The sequence below is a fragment of the Phaethon lepturus genome, unplaced genomic scaffold (assembly GCF_000687285.1).
Source record: "Phaethon lepturus isolate BGI_N335 unplaced genomic scaffold, ASM68728v1 scaffold12121, whole genome shotgun sequence".
Taxonomy (NCBI): domain Eukaryota; kingdom Metazoa; phylum Chordata; class Aves; order Phaethontiformes; family Phaethontidae; genus Phaethon; species Phaethon lepturus.
In genome coordinates, this window is record NW_010517109.1 from 62,666 (window position 1) to 77,982 (window position 15,317).

The following is a 15,317-nucleotide window of genomic DNA, read 5'->3' on the forward strand; positions in this document are numbered from 1 at the left end:
TACTATACACTACTAAACAAAATTGCTAGCTTATAGAGACTGGAATGAAACCTGTACTGGCAAGGGATTTTTTTTCTATTACTTTCCTTTAAAAAAAAACCCAAACTTAGGGATACTTTGTGATTTTCTACTCACAATGATTACTGAAGAGCTAAAGAAAAGGTTGTACCAGAATAACTTAGAGACTATTAGCTTTTCCGTAGGAAAGCTGCAGAGTCATCATATGGCCTTGCTGCAGTGAGCAGCTGTCTTTCTGTACTACATTTCACTGAACGAAAGCACAGGAGAACGAGAACACACAAGCAATGAAGACCAAAATCTCCTCTAGTGAATCTGTTTTCACAGCTGGAGACAGAGCGCTTACTATTCTATATACAGCATCACTCAGCTTAGGAACTCAAGTGGGCAGTGTTAAATTGCACAGTAAAGCAATTTAAGCAAATGACTAATCTAAACCCTTCAGTTTCATTCCTACTTTGGTCTTTTAAAAAGTGGCTTAAAGACATAAAACATCTATCCTCTCCCGTTACAACAAAGACAAACCAGAAGATGAATTTTGTCATCTTGAAGAAAATCAAGGCAATTACAAACAATAAGACAGTTTACTGTTGTGCCAAGCTACTCGTATAGCTGTTTGATCAGGACTTGCACCGCACAAAACAGAGGACATGCTTCTAATTCCCAGAAGTTAAAAGAAAAAACTACTATAACATAGATTCCACACCCACCTCACCCCCCTCAACTTCTTGATACCTTATCTGCTAAGCCAATACCTCGATTGGAATTATTATAGGATTTCTATAGTCTTAGCTACTATTGCATTGCAATACATGTTTTAAAACTGTGTAGAGGTACACACAGGTGTACATGAAACTGAGAAGGTGTCAAAATACTTGTTTTTAAAAACAAAGTACATAAAGAATTCTTCACGCAGCAAGGTCTCACCAACTACATTAACACGAACACTTAATTTGCCACTTGAGTGTTCTTATTTTTAAAAATCTTTCCAGCTGATGTTAACACTGAATTAAGAAACGTGTGACAGGAGGATCTCAAAATATTACACTGGTTGTAATCATAACTAAGAACAAAGTTACGCTAGATTAGAAATAGAGATGATTCGTGGCTTGCTCCAGAGAAATGCAGAACATTCTGGCACTAACAATGGAAGTGCTTCAGTTGCCTCAAGTCTAGAAGCCTTTGCATAGCAATTCTGTATTTCACTAGCATAGCACACTCGGTATACTTACTGCGGTGCTGGCTGTTGTAGGACCAGGGGTGCCACGACCCTCTTTACCAACAACCTGATTTTGCTCTTCAGGACCACGGGTGACAAGAATTCTGAAGTGCTGCTGCCTTGTGTTTTGATCTGGTCTGATTTTAAACAAGCATCCCTGCCCTTGAGGAATCCGCTCTACTGAATTGCTTCTAGATATTTCTGTGCCGTTCCTGCCATTTCCATGCAGTTCTGAATTCAATACATCATCCTTGGGGCTAGTTTCTTCCGTTGGTGGCTGGACAGAGTAGGAAGTACTCCTTTCTAGACGTATCCGAGGATACCTGACCAATCTGTCCCCTTTTGTTCCAGTAAAACCAAAGTTATATTCGCCTCCGGCACCAGTACCACTTGTCTGCGGTTGCTGTAACTGGAGAACAAAGAACTTTTTCCCTGAATTTGATGACATATCTGGCACATGTTGCAAAGACCAACGCCGGGGTTCAGGGGTGGGAACATTATTTTGAGTCTCAGTACCAAAGGGTAGTAGAGTAACCTGAGGCACGTCTGCACTTGAAGCCCGATGCTGAATCCTCACACCACTTATGTTTATATCTGAAGCTGCTTCATTTGCCTCATCTTCTTGGGTAGTTGATGAAGCATCCTCACTCTGGTTCTTAGAAGGAATAGTACAAAATATTCTACGATTACAGCAAATAGTTCCATTAATCTGTTGCCCTAACTCTTCTGTCAGTCTGGGTGGAGAATTTTCAGGAGTCACCTCTGGACTGCTTGGAGCAGAAGAATGGTTCTTAACAGGGGATGCATAATGCTCCCTAAAGTCTGAGAATTTACAAGGAAGCGTCTCCTCAGGAGGTTCCAGGGTTGCACACTCATCCGCGCAGCCGTTCGCAGCTTTGCGCTGAAGGGAGATCTGCATTGACGAGCTTCTCGTTGGACGCACATCAATACTGTTCAGCAGCTGGGGAATAAACATGGATGTACTCCTTTTTAAGGAGCCCACTTCTTGCAAATCGCTGCCACCACCATACTCTGCTCCGTGTCGGGAGAAGGCATGAGGACTGTTTCTTCTTGGCAATGTGTGAAATGCCATGAAAAAGTCATCTTCTCTCTCCCGGTCGAGGATCTCTGATTCAGGGGCTGTGTTGCTTCGCCCAGAGCCAAAATGAAACCGCAGCCGATGGGCCATGGTTTTACAGAGAGAAGAAAAGGAGAGGGAGAACAGCAACAATTCAGGCACTGCCAGAAGTTAAAAACCAAAGACATAAACTCCACGAAAAAGTGTCCCATCTGCCAAACTGTTAGCACTGCAGCCCTGATAGCGACAGATAGCAGAAATAGCCCAAGTGGCAAGCAGCATTCCAGGCATGATTGGGTAAGAGCAATCAGCGCTCCTACACACTGTGACATAGGGTAGGATGGTGGGAGTCACGTGGCCTGGCTCGCCCTCTCCAATGTAAGCTGGTGGGGGTTTTGTTTTTTCTTCTTCTTTTTTTTTTTTTTTTTTTTTTTTAATGCCAGCAAGAGCCTGAAACAGCACCTTCACAGCTGCTCCTTTTCCATCAGAGAGGCACGGCCCCAGCAGGAGAGCTCTCGCAGCTGACTAAGGCAGCGAACACACTCGGCACTGCTATAAATCTAAACCACATCATATTCACAAGGCACATTTGTATAAAGCACACACACAAAAATTTAACTGCAACAAAACCACTTCAATTTAGTGTTAAAAGTTTAAGTCAACTCCACATGCAAATGAGAAAAATTATTTCAAGATTAACATTTTGGTCTGTGTTATGGCATTAGGGTATTATGACAGAACACGAATAAATATAGCACGGTTATGCTTTCAATTTTAGCTGTGCTCATGACATGATGAAGCAATAAACTTCTTGCCTTTAAAAAGCCACAACTTCTACGTTGTCCCTACGAACGCAATATAACCTACACTACCCCATACAGTCCCTTTTCATAATTAAAAATTACAACGAACAAAGCAATCGTACATATGACAAAGATTTCTCACACGATAAAAACAGCTGAAATCTGCAAGATGGCAGGCGACAAAGTTTCTTTTCAGTTTTACCAGGCAGTAAAGACGAGTGAAAACCAAGAGACGGGTGTTGCACGTAGTTTTGTACCAATTTGTCTTAAACACCGTGCAGAAACTCTGCCCATTGCTGGCTGGCCTCCAGTGAGAAAGTTAGCAATATTACCACGAGTGTGATTGCCAGCACAGAATACAGTTACGCTTTCTGAGAGCCAAAAAACCTCAGCAGAAGAACAGACAGAGAGGATATACCAGAACATGAAACAAACACCCTAAATCAGCTCTATTGTAACACAGAAACTCAGTGGTCTGAGGATACTCACGTTTGCTGTGCTCACAACAGTACTTGTTAATACATACTAGCAAAGAAACTCTGTTTAGCAAGAAGTGTAGCTTCATTTAAATACATGGACATTTGTTCCCTAGGAGAACTTGAAAGCGTTAAGTTCTGTGAACAGCTCTGAAAATTTGTAGATGGAGGGTCAATACTCTATCTAGACATTTAATTCTCTGTTTGCAAGCAGCTTGTTTTCCAAAGACAGAAAATGACCAATCATGACAGAAATGGAAGCTTAAAACAATACCAAACATCACAAAACAATACCAAACAAAACAAAAACTGCCAACAGACAACACAGTCCCCTATTGTTTTAAGTGGACTACGAGCCAACAAGAAGAAAAACATGACTAGCTTCTACACAGCAACAATACTGTAGATTGCCTTGTGGAAGCACACGTGCTGACTATTATTTTACACTATTTTTTGGATAAAGCGTGTTATCCAAGGACACTGTCTCTCTTGGCACGAAGATGAAGCTTGCATCACATATTCTCTATTTTGATTGGGAGATAGAAAGGAAAGGACTGCAAAGTCAGAAAGTGCTTTGATAATTTGGGAACATGAAGAAGAAACAAAAGTTCTTGTGATAAAAACCATGCAAGTATTGACAATAAGTATTTCAGAGTAAAGCCAAAATAATCAGTTCAGTGTCTCCTCGTTCTGTAAACAGAACCTTGTGGAAATCTGCTACTCTAAGAACCCCGATGTACTTGCTTTGTCAATAGCTCAGAATACCTTCTGAAAGGAAAGCAAGGGCTCCTAAACGACAGGTTGCTGCCTCTGCAAGGAGGTTACGAGCCCAAGGGCAGACTGTCTACAGAAGCCGGATCACAGGAAGAGCAGAAAACCATTCAACAATACAGAAATACCGAAACTGCCAGTATAAGGCCACTACTGCATACAGAAACTTGTAAACCTTAAAGAAATATATCTGAAATGAATATGCCAAAACTATCACTTCTCAGCTGTCACTGCACATAGACATTTTTTTCCTGAACCGCCACCCCATTACTGCCACACTTGGACATCCCCGTGTTGCAGCCTTCCAGTACTTAAAGAGGACCTATAGGAAAGATGAGGACAGATTTTTTGGCAGGGCTTGCTGCGACAGGACAAGGGGTAACGAACGGTTTTAAATGAAGAGGGCACATTTCGACGAGATCTAAGGAAGAAGTTTTTCACACTGAGGGTGGTGAAACCCTGGCCCAGGTTGCCCAGAAAGGTGGTCGATGCCCCATCCCTGGAAACGTTCCAGGTCAGGTTGGACGGCGCTCTGAGCAACCTGCTCTACTTGAAGATGTCCCTGCTCACTGTAGGGGGTTGGACTAGATGGCCTTGAAAGGTCCCTTCCCACTCAAATATTCTATGATTCTTATGCCACTGCTCTCTGCAGGCCAGACCGAAGCCTCTTCCATGAGCGCTGCTTTGTCCTCCACGCCAACATAAACGTGTTCCAACCGTCCCCAAGACACATGCAAGTCACGCAATAATGTCAGCACAGTCCTGAACCCAGGCTTATATACACTGTCTCGCAGTGATGGTTACAGGATTTCTGCTTCAGTGTTTTTTGCATTAGCGGGCAATGGAAGAGGACCTTAAAGCTGGGAAGAACTGCCAGATCATCTCCTTTAAGTTCAAAAGGTATTGAACAGTTCTAATACTGCAAGTGGTCATTATGATCATTATATGTCAATAAATATGCTCACAGTCAGCCCGCTCTAAATACACAGTCACAGATTTACCAATTTACTTCCTCCTAAGGGAAGATACAATCATTTGGTTATAAGTCCTCTTTTCCCCCAGAAGATTACAGCTTGTATGTTTTTCTTTGCTCTATATTTAATAGGAAGACAAAAGAAAATAATACATTTTTTGAAGACAGATGTTTCCATACTGGGTGTTTTTTTTGAATAAAAGGATCTTCACAATACTGATTCTAATCTTCACAAAGCAAACAAATTTAGTAGAGATTGTACTGCACCCAACCAAGAAAACGTTAATACCTGACCTCATAAACAAAGAGATGGCATTACAATTTTCAAAAGACAAAAAACCAAACAAGTCATTCACCCAGTATGCCATTGCACTGGCATATTTAACCTAATATGTTCAGAATGACAGTGTCACTTATTCCACATGTGTCTCTGAAAACCTTATCTACTTAATCAGTTCAAAAAAAAAAAGCAGCAGTAAGATGCTGGAGGACTTCTTCTCTAGGAGACCCACTGCATCAGACAAATTAAGTTGAAGACTAAAACCACTAACAATATTCTGGGCATTATGAGGCATAGAAGTGAAAACATAACAGAGACCATTATTCTGCCGTTACCTTAAACATTAATATGCCCACATCTTGAGTACAAGGTGCAGCTCTGGTAACAACATCCCAAAAAAGGCTCCAGGAGTATTAAAAAGTACAGGAAAGAGGCACTACAATGAGCAGGGGATGATGCAGCTGCTTTAGAAGTGACTAAAAGGGTTGGGACTCTCTCAGTTTGCACTGGAGAAGCCTAAGGAAGAATACAATGAGGTTTTAACTGTTAGAATACTGAGTTAAAGAGGACCATTTTGGTCTGACCCAGCAGGGTACTACTTTTGTGTTTAATGGTCTGACTGTTAGTCCCAAAACCAGATGATTTTTATGCACACTTAAACAGACAAAACCAAACCTTTAAGATATGCTATATCTTCATCAGCTGTGTTATATGGAGCCTTGTGATTAGGAAAACATGATCAAGAAAAGCACTCACCAATCTGTTTTCATCAAACACTTCAAACAGGAGACGATGATTGGTTGGGTTTACCTATGAGAAAAAGTAAATAATGTCACTTTAGGTTCATTAGCTTCATTATAACAATACATAGGTACTAGTTCACATGGCGATTAAACCAAGGCAAACAGAACAAGACTAACAGGTTTTATGTAAATCTTTGGTTTTACTTAAAGTGGAGCAGTAAAACAATTTGTTTCTAAACCCTACTGCAACTAGAAATAGCCTAGCAGTTAACATTAAAAGCTCTCATTTACTGTGCTCAATGCAACGCAGTTACTGCATTTCTCTTCCTACAGAAAGCTCCGAAGAGGAAAGGCATGGGTGCTGCACAGTGCCGAGCTGCATGCAGCCATACGGCCAAGAGCAATCTGGAGAGGACATCCCCGGGCAAACCGCAGCTGCTTCTTTCTCGTCACCCCCAGTATGTGCTGCAGCCAGCACTGCTAACGGGGGCTTCAGCTGCCTCGAATACACCAGCAAAGCTAGCTTGGCCTCCGGAAAGGTAGCCCGGCCAAAGTGACAAGCACTGTGTTTTGGAAAGAAGTCCCAGGCTGGACAGATTATCTGGCTCACAGATTTTTTTTGTTCTACAGCTGCAAAGTTCAACTAAACTGTAGGGAGAAAGAGGATTACTGTATTTCTTTCAGAATTTCACAATCTGTATTTTGAACTGTCCATCGCTCACCATTTCTAGCCCATTTATCACACATGCCTGTGGAAAGCACAACAGAAGTCTCTCCAACACTTGAAAACAGCAAATATACCTCCAGAAAATTATTTACATTGAAGTAAATTTAAGCAGAAAGACTGCCAACATTTAAAAGGAAAAAACAAACAAACAAAAGAACAACTCTGGCAGGAAGACAAAACAGCCACTATTAAACAAGAAAAAAGTTCTGTAGTATTTGATCCACATAATGTATTTTTTTCAGAAAATTTTGTAAGCCAGGTTACTATGTCCAACTTGTTTCATTAAGAAAATTTAGAAATAACATTCCACAATGGACTGATAATTCTAGGGGGGTGGCGATGGATTTCCCAGTTTTGGGAAAATCAGAGAATCATGACACACAAAAAAGAGGTATGCATTACTTTATTTATTCACATTATTGTTTAGGATTTTCAAGATGTTTTAACAGAGCTTCTATGAACTATATCTGTCGTTTAAGCAACACATAGTGGCAGTTTTGTGTATTCTCTTTTCCTGAGAGAAAATTATTAAAAAGGCTGCCTCAAATAACATCTGTTAAAATTGTAAGCACAGATATGTACAACAAGATCGCTTAATCCTGAGTAAATACATTTCAGTTTAAAACACATGAATTTGTTCCTTACAGTCTGTCTTACAACTCAGAATGTTTATGAGACCAGTATTCATAAAGATGGGATTATGGAGGTGAGGTCATCCATTTCTGAATCACATATGCAGCTGGGATCAAATTTGGGAGAGCTTGAAATGTTTTCAGATAGAAAAACAGCCTAAAACTTTCTTTCACTTCCCTTTCCTGTGTAATGGTCATGATGGTAATCTGTACAATTCTGTTACAACTCTGTGCTGAAGGCAAAGGCATTTAACACTTCACCATTAAATGCTCTCTTACTAGCATAATGATTTTCTAGCGAAATTACAGTATCAAAATTCCTCTGCACTTTTACAGGCAGGTAGCTTAAGTTATCCCATGGTATAGCCACCTCTATAACGAGATGTGTGCAAACCTCGAAAGTCACTGTGATGAAAATAGAAAACCTTAGGCCCAGACATAATTTAGTGTCAAGACAGTTCCTATGGACTCTGCATAACTTAAAAAAGTGTAAGTCCATATTTTCCCCTCTGAGTACATTATAAAAATAAAAATATTTCATTAGATAAAGATTATTTTAGATATGTATTATCCAGTTGCAAAACCTAGGAAAGCTATTTGGTACATCTTTAAAATTAAAATTCCACTTAGATCTCAGAAACCTCTGTATTAACAACTATATTGGTGGGAACTACCTATCTAAAAGATCCTGTTAGCAAGACAGACAATTGCTAGGACTCCATAAACAGTGTTCAATAGGACACCCATTTTTACCAATCTAAAATGACATCTTTTCTCAAGCAGCTGTTTAAGATTAAAAACTGCTGAAAGTCTACCTAACCTTCTTTTGTGAAAGCTACAGTTGCACTAAAATTAAGCCATTCTTCTTTGGAAAAAAAATATTTTCAGGAACTAAATAACGAAGTTGTTATCGCCCTTCTCATTTATATTTTGGTAATTTAATTTTGATAATTGCTATTTTAACCCCTCCTTTACCACTTTCAAAAATTTAATTTTTTTTCTGATTAAAATAATCACTCAGTTTTATCTATAACTTGGTTTTCATTTTAAGCAACATCTAGAAAGATTAATACTAACTACCAAAAAAAAAAAAAAGGCATATTTTGACCTTTTTGGCAAGTAACATAAGGGCCAGAAGAAATTATTTTTTCTACCTTCCTTGTCTACATTTCTATTTCATTATCTTTTGCCATGATCACTCAAATTTCATACACCTCTTGGAAAGAACTACAATTATTTGCCACAGCATTAACATTTTAAAATCACAGCAAACATGCTCTGCTAAAATACATCTTCAGTAAAAGGAATTTTTTATTTGTCACATGAATTAACTCAAAACTTACTCTAGATAAAATCTCAAATTGTGAAACAGTCCTTTTCTAGATTAACCTTATGCCAATTTCTGCTGGTCATTCCATCGCTACAGAAACAGAAAAGCAATTACATGAGGACAAGCATTTTTTAAATGTAAACATATAAACAACAAATAAAAAATAAGCTTCTTCTCAACCTTCTAAAATGCCATGTGATTAATTTTACATGTTATAATAATGATTGTAATTAAAGGGGAACTTACTCTAAAATAAAATTCTTCATTCCATTTTGGATTCAGTGTCTGTAAAAAAATAAACATATTTACATACTAGAATTTCTTTGGGTTTGCCATTTTTCAATCATCAAAATGTGCATGCAAGTGACAATTTTCTAGGAAAAAAAAGGTTAAAAAGCATGTCATTAAAAAAATGAAAGAAGTATTGCCATAAAATTATTTAGAAAATTCTTTACTGAGTAAACCAAACATGGGAGGACATTTGAGTCAGATGGTCCTAAAATAGATGTTAAGTATAAATAGGGTTCTATGAGTAAAAGGCAAATCACTGAGAACCTATAAAAATCAAATCTGAAGATGTTTCATTCTTAACAATCATTTAAACCCAGATAAAAGAAGAAAAAAAACCAAACAACAACATAATTTTTAAACACAAGATCAACTTTAGGGCTACAAAAGCAAGGGCAGATTTGTACTGTAAATTAAACAGAAAAAGAACAAAAAGAACAAAACCAAAGGTTATTTCCTTTGAATAGGTACGATACTCTTCCTAATCTCTCCCCAACCTATGGAGGATTTTAATTTTGTTCTAATAATCTGAATAAAATATGCATATAGAGTGCAGTTTGAAGCGAGCTGAAGCATGAAATAATAAATTAATGAAAAAGATATTAGAACTACATTAACATTAATAATTTGGGCGATTTAAATTGGGATAAGTTTAAGAACAACTATGATATGCCCAGTGGTTTTGTTTTCATGCCAAATCATTCCCTCATTCGCTCACATAGCAGAGATTTACCAGAAGAGCTGACAGTATAAATTGGCTCTACACCCACCAAAATTTTGTTATAGCAGAGAAGAATAATCTTGGCTGTTACCTTAAACTCCTTGATAGAGAGAGAGAGAGAGAGATATACACACACAATATATTTATCATGTCCAGTGGCTCACTACACTGCATTTCTTTACAAAATGGAAATACAGCTGCCATATTGTTGCTCAGCATGCACTCATATGATCACATCATGCGGAGAACTGTACATCCTCCTTTCCCCTTTAAATTGGGGCTGAATCTCAACCCAACATATATGTAACTAATTATCAATGAAATCAAACACTGAAATTTGAAAACCTTCTTCTAGAAAATTTAGGGGGAAAATGGAGGACAAAAGGAAATATTAGTATAAAAAAAAATCAAACTCTAAACTTATACGAACAGTTATGCAGGTGGTTAACAGCTGTACTCAGAAAAGTTTTACTTGTTTATCCTAAACAGTCTTATGACAGAGCAGGAAAATATTTCATGAAAGAAAAGACCGTTGTACAGGGTAGGTGAAAAGAATAAAATGAGTGTAGGTGAAGTGTAGGGATAGGGGTTGGGGGCAAAGAGAAACGTTCAGCCTTAAGGAGAACAAATGTATTCAGTTAAAAAAAAAAAAGTAATAAGAAAAAAAAGTTACTTTTTAAATACTTGCATTCATCAAATGCAGCTCTTATTGGCAAGAGAGGTTCCATGTAATTTAACAAATGAAGCATGGTCTTGCACTAAATTTGAGGGCACTACTGTCCATCAATAATGCATTAATTTTGAATGCTGCTTAACCACAAATACAAATCTCAGGAAATATCTGAGGTATTAGACAGCACAATTTTTGGTAAATACCCTAGTAACTGGCAGAACTTTCTTCCACCTTTACAAGTCAAACAATTAGGAGGTCAAGTCAGAAAGTACAAACACTAGAACCCTAGCAAAGGAAGAAAACAATTGTAAAGAAAGGCTCCAGAAACAAATGCATAAATAACTTCATAAAGGATATTATCAGGGAAACAACAACAAAAAGACTCATCGGCAAAACGAGCTACATCCTAAAAAGGGCACGTATGGTACAAAGAACTGCCAAGAGTCAAGCTGACTTAGATCTTCCACAGGATATTAGAATAAACACAAAGAAGGTTTTTCAACCACATAAATAAAATGAGAACACGGAAAGAAATGATGCTACTTATGAAGCTCAATGGGGAGACTAAGCATATTTAGATACTGGAAATTATGTTTAACATTACATATGGGAAAGGCAGACTAACTAAGAGGGATCAGTACAAAGATAGAAGTTGTCACAACTGATGTAAAAGTGAAGTCTTCAGAGCTCAGTGCAGTCAAACTGAGGAAACTAAGTAATCTTCATCCACTCTTCTGACAGAACTGACACATGAAATCACGAGCCTAGTAGCAGGAGTTTAAAAAACCATACTAAGCATCTTACAAGATCATAAGATGGCAAACAGCAAATACAGCTTTTTCTACTGCAAAAAGAAGAAGAGAGCATTTCTAGCAGGCCACTCAAAACACAGCTCCAAAAGGAAACACAAGGCATTAATCAAATTTTACAGTTGGAATAACTAAATGTGCGGACGGAGGTAACTGTAAAAAAAAAAAAAAATTCAACGTAGCTAGATCATGCCAGATGAAACTGAAATTTCTCTGATATTATTTTTTCAGAGTAAGGAAACAATGGGCATTTAATTCCTTCAGCTATAACTAAGTACTTCATAAGGTTAGGGCTAGCTGTACAGTGGATCTGTACCTGTACAAACAACTGCACATTGAGAATAAAAAGGGGAATTTGTGGTCCCTTCTGCCTTCTTGAAGGCAGTCCTGCAAGATAATGCCACACAGAAAATTACCCATTAAACTGAGGAAGACAAAAATAAGTAGAAAAATAAGAAACTAGTGAAGCGTTAGGTGCTTCACTAAACTTTTCATATTAAAAGAAAAGTTACAGAGCTGAAAGAGGTAACTGGCAGCATCTTTCAGCCTGACTCCTGGGACTGATTTTGCTCAATATTTTTCACTAATGACTTCAACTCAAAATTAAGATATACTAATGATGTTTGCTATTTGTGAAATAAATAGAGATTGCAAATTGCATAGGAAGAATACTGCTTTCAGGGCAGAAGTCTTGAGGTTAAATTTAACAATTCAAAACAGAAATCACTAACTACAACTTTCCAATAGATGAGTTAATATCACTATTATGGAAATGACTGAAAAAGTCCAGGCTTTAAGTGACAGTTACAAGAAACAGTGAAAAAAGGCAGATACAATCCCAGGAATACATCATCACCATCACCTCATCCTCAGTCCTCTGTCTACAGCTGGGTTGTTGTGCAAACAAATGCATGACTTTATCTCTTCCTTCATACAATCAATGCAGTACTTTCACGTCTTTTATTTATTTATTTATGGTGGTCTTCTCTGAAACTTTCTTATTCTCCTTTCACAGGGATCCAAAGCTGCTAAGTATTGCTTCAGATCAGCAGTACTGTTACAAACTTGTTTCCAATCTCATGCTCTCATTTCCATCTCTCCTAACTTTTTGAACTATAGCCAATACATTTCAAATGTGTAGGAGCCAAACATGCCGTATCTTATAGTAAACATGCTTTTATACCAGCAACATCCTTTCAAATAAGGACAATGTTATTCTAATGAAAATTTAAAAAATTAAATTAATTAAAAAGAAACCAGAAATTAATAAAACTCTGCATGTGATCACCATTATTTCCTAAGAAGCAAGTGGAAAAAATAAAGTCCTATATCCATCCCACACTTCCTATCTCCTCTCCCTCCATTTCATGGACTTGCTACAAAGCATCTCTCTCGAAAGCCAAAGGATCCTTGCTCCTTCATGACCCCGCTCCATTTCCTCTCTGCTATCATAACTGCCCTGAGTTTTAGTCACAAAGTTACAGCTGAGGATCTCCAGAGGTCCCTTCCAACATCTACACTCATACTGCCTCACACTGAAATGCTTCCACTTCACTGAAGTGAGAGGTGGAAATCTCCCTCCCATCCTCAGGCGTTTGCCAGTTAACAGAAGCTACCATACTCTTTTAAGACAATAAACAAGCACTACAAGAACCGGACTTGTCTAGACAGTTATTTTTCAGTACACTGTTATTTTTCAGGAATCCCGAAGCATACATTTTTCAAACAAGCCCATGAAAGCGAAGGCTGTTTGTAGGGTGCAACTGCTCAAATGTCTCCAACTTCACTGAATTCTCTCCAGATGAAATGAATTGCCCATTTAGCAGCTGGTAAAGCCTGAGCCCATATTGCTATTGATCCAAAATTACTACAGTGGTCTAAATTATTTTTTAAGTAAGAAAATGAAACCTTCACCTACACTCATTTTATTCTTTTCATCTACCCTTTACAACATAAGAAAGATTTATCAGTACACAGATGCAGGTGTCCTGATTTAATAGTTTCTCATTAATATTGCCATTCCGTAGCAAGACAAAATCAATCTCGCACTTCAGCAAGAACACGTTAGTTAAGCTTATACCAGAATTATAATAGCCAGGTATTTTATAATAGCCTGAAAATGACCTATCAAGCTTAAGCATTTTCCATTCCTATGATTCCAGGAACAGGACTTGATTCCATGCAACTACATCCCAGGAAATGGCATGACAACAAGCATACTCTCCACAAAACCAAGATATGTGTATCGTAAGAACACCTCCCACATACTTGTATGGAATTGGTGATAAATCTTGAACCTATTTAAGGAAACAAAAAATGCCACAGTCTGTGTTGTTACTATAGCAACAAAATAGGTACTCCTTTTGGGAGTAGTTAACATTTTTTGGGAAAAGCTAACATTTTTCTCATAAATTTTAGTGTCTAAAAACTTCACATAAAACTAAGCTAGATGGGCTATAAAGAACATTTAAAAGCAGTCAATGAACATAAAAATGCTATTATGAAACAAGTACCAATGGTTAATCAGGAGATCTTTTAAAATAATTTTCCTTTCCAACATCAAACATGCCCTGCATCCTGTGAAAACCTCTGCTTGAATCCTCCATGCTTCCAGGATTTCGTAACAGTCTCCTTATGACACCTAATGTTCTGATTTTAGAACAACATCATTCTCTTTTGTGTTTTCAATAACAAAACTTTCCTCACTGTTCTGTTTTGCAATAATGATTTCAATTGAATCATTCTTGATTGTAAATATCTTCATAAAAATGACTACTCATTATTTTTCTCTTACTTGTCATGCAAGTTATGACTTTTGCCTGTCTGCCATCACTACCAGTAAATTTAAGAAAAAAATAATAGTTAAAAAAAAAAATCTTAGGGCCCTGGTAATGACAAATATCCCCTGGTGGAATTTTTGGTTATGTGGAATGAAATTAAGAAACCAATGAAAATTAAATTTTGGTTCTAATTAAAACAAAACCAAAAACATTTTCAGTGCATTTCCAAGCTTTTCTTACAGCCAAATTCCGTCATTTGGCTATTTTAAATTCCCATATTAAGAAAATATTTTGAAAATGGAAATTTTGAAAGAGAGCATTAAAGAATGATCATTTCTGCTAAAAGTCAGAGAAATGATAAAGCAGAGTTTCTTAGGTCTTTATTTCAGTTTCATATTTCATTAAAATATGAGTTTGATAAAAGAAACAGTGAATGATGCAATGAGATTTGATAAGCCGAGGTTTAGAGAATAATATGCAACATATTAGGATTTTTTCTCTTTTGTTTTTCTGTCAACAGATCATGCACACTGAAGATGCATGCACTTGTTTTCCTATTGTATTCTGAATATTTCCAAAACAATGGAATAAAAAGAGTATATACATACCTTTTTAATAGTTTTTGTCTGCACAAGAGCAAGTTCTCTGTTCTCATCTGCTACATACAAGGAAAGTTTCACATATGGGTCACTGCAAAAGAAGATGTCATATTTACTGGGAATATAATTTTACAGCCAAATACAATTTCAGTATAAATTTGTCATTTAATTGGATAACAATAGCAGCTCTAAACACTTCTTGTGAAAGTGTTTTCAGTAAAGCCTAGTAACTGTAATAAGCTACTGAAACATTTAAAATACGTGAATACACTCAATTAAATACTGATCATAGCATTAAAGATAATTTAACTTGCCGCTTTGTCCCATTGGTATGGACAAGAACCACTTGCTTTCATAGAGCTTCTGCTCACGAGCATGCACATGGCAGACCATTTAA

The 15,317-nt window shown here is 37.4% G+C and overlaps 1 protein-coding gene across 1 annotated transcript in view; it reads right to left on the bottom strand.

The window, feature by feature from the left end:
- LOC104627894 (E3 ubiquitin-protein ligase NEDD4-like) overlaps positions 1-15,028 on the bottom strand; it is a gene marked incomplete at its 3' end in the record, with an annotated part of 72,364 nt that extends 57,336 nt beyond the window's left edge. The window contains exons 1-3 of the mRNA XM_010296290.1: positions 14,930-15,028; positions 9,297-9,335; positions 6,375-6,428 (exon numbers count right to left, since the gene is read on the bottom strand). The remainder of the gene's footprint in view (positions 1-6,374; positions 6,429-9,296; positions 9,336-14,929) is intronic.
- Between the last annotated feature and the right edge of the window lie 289 nt (positions 15,029-15,317).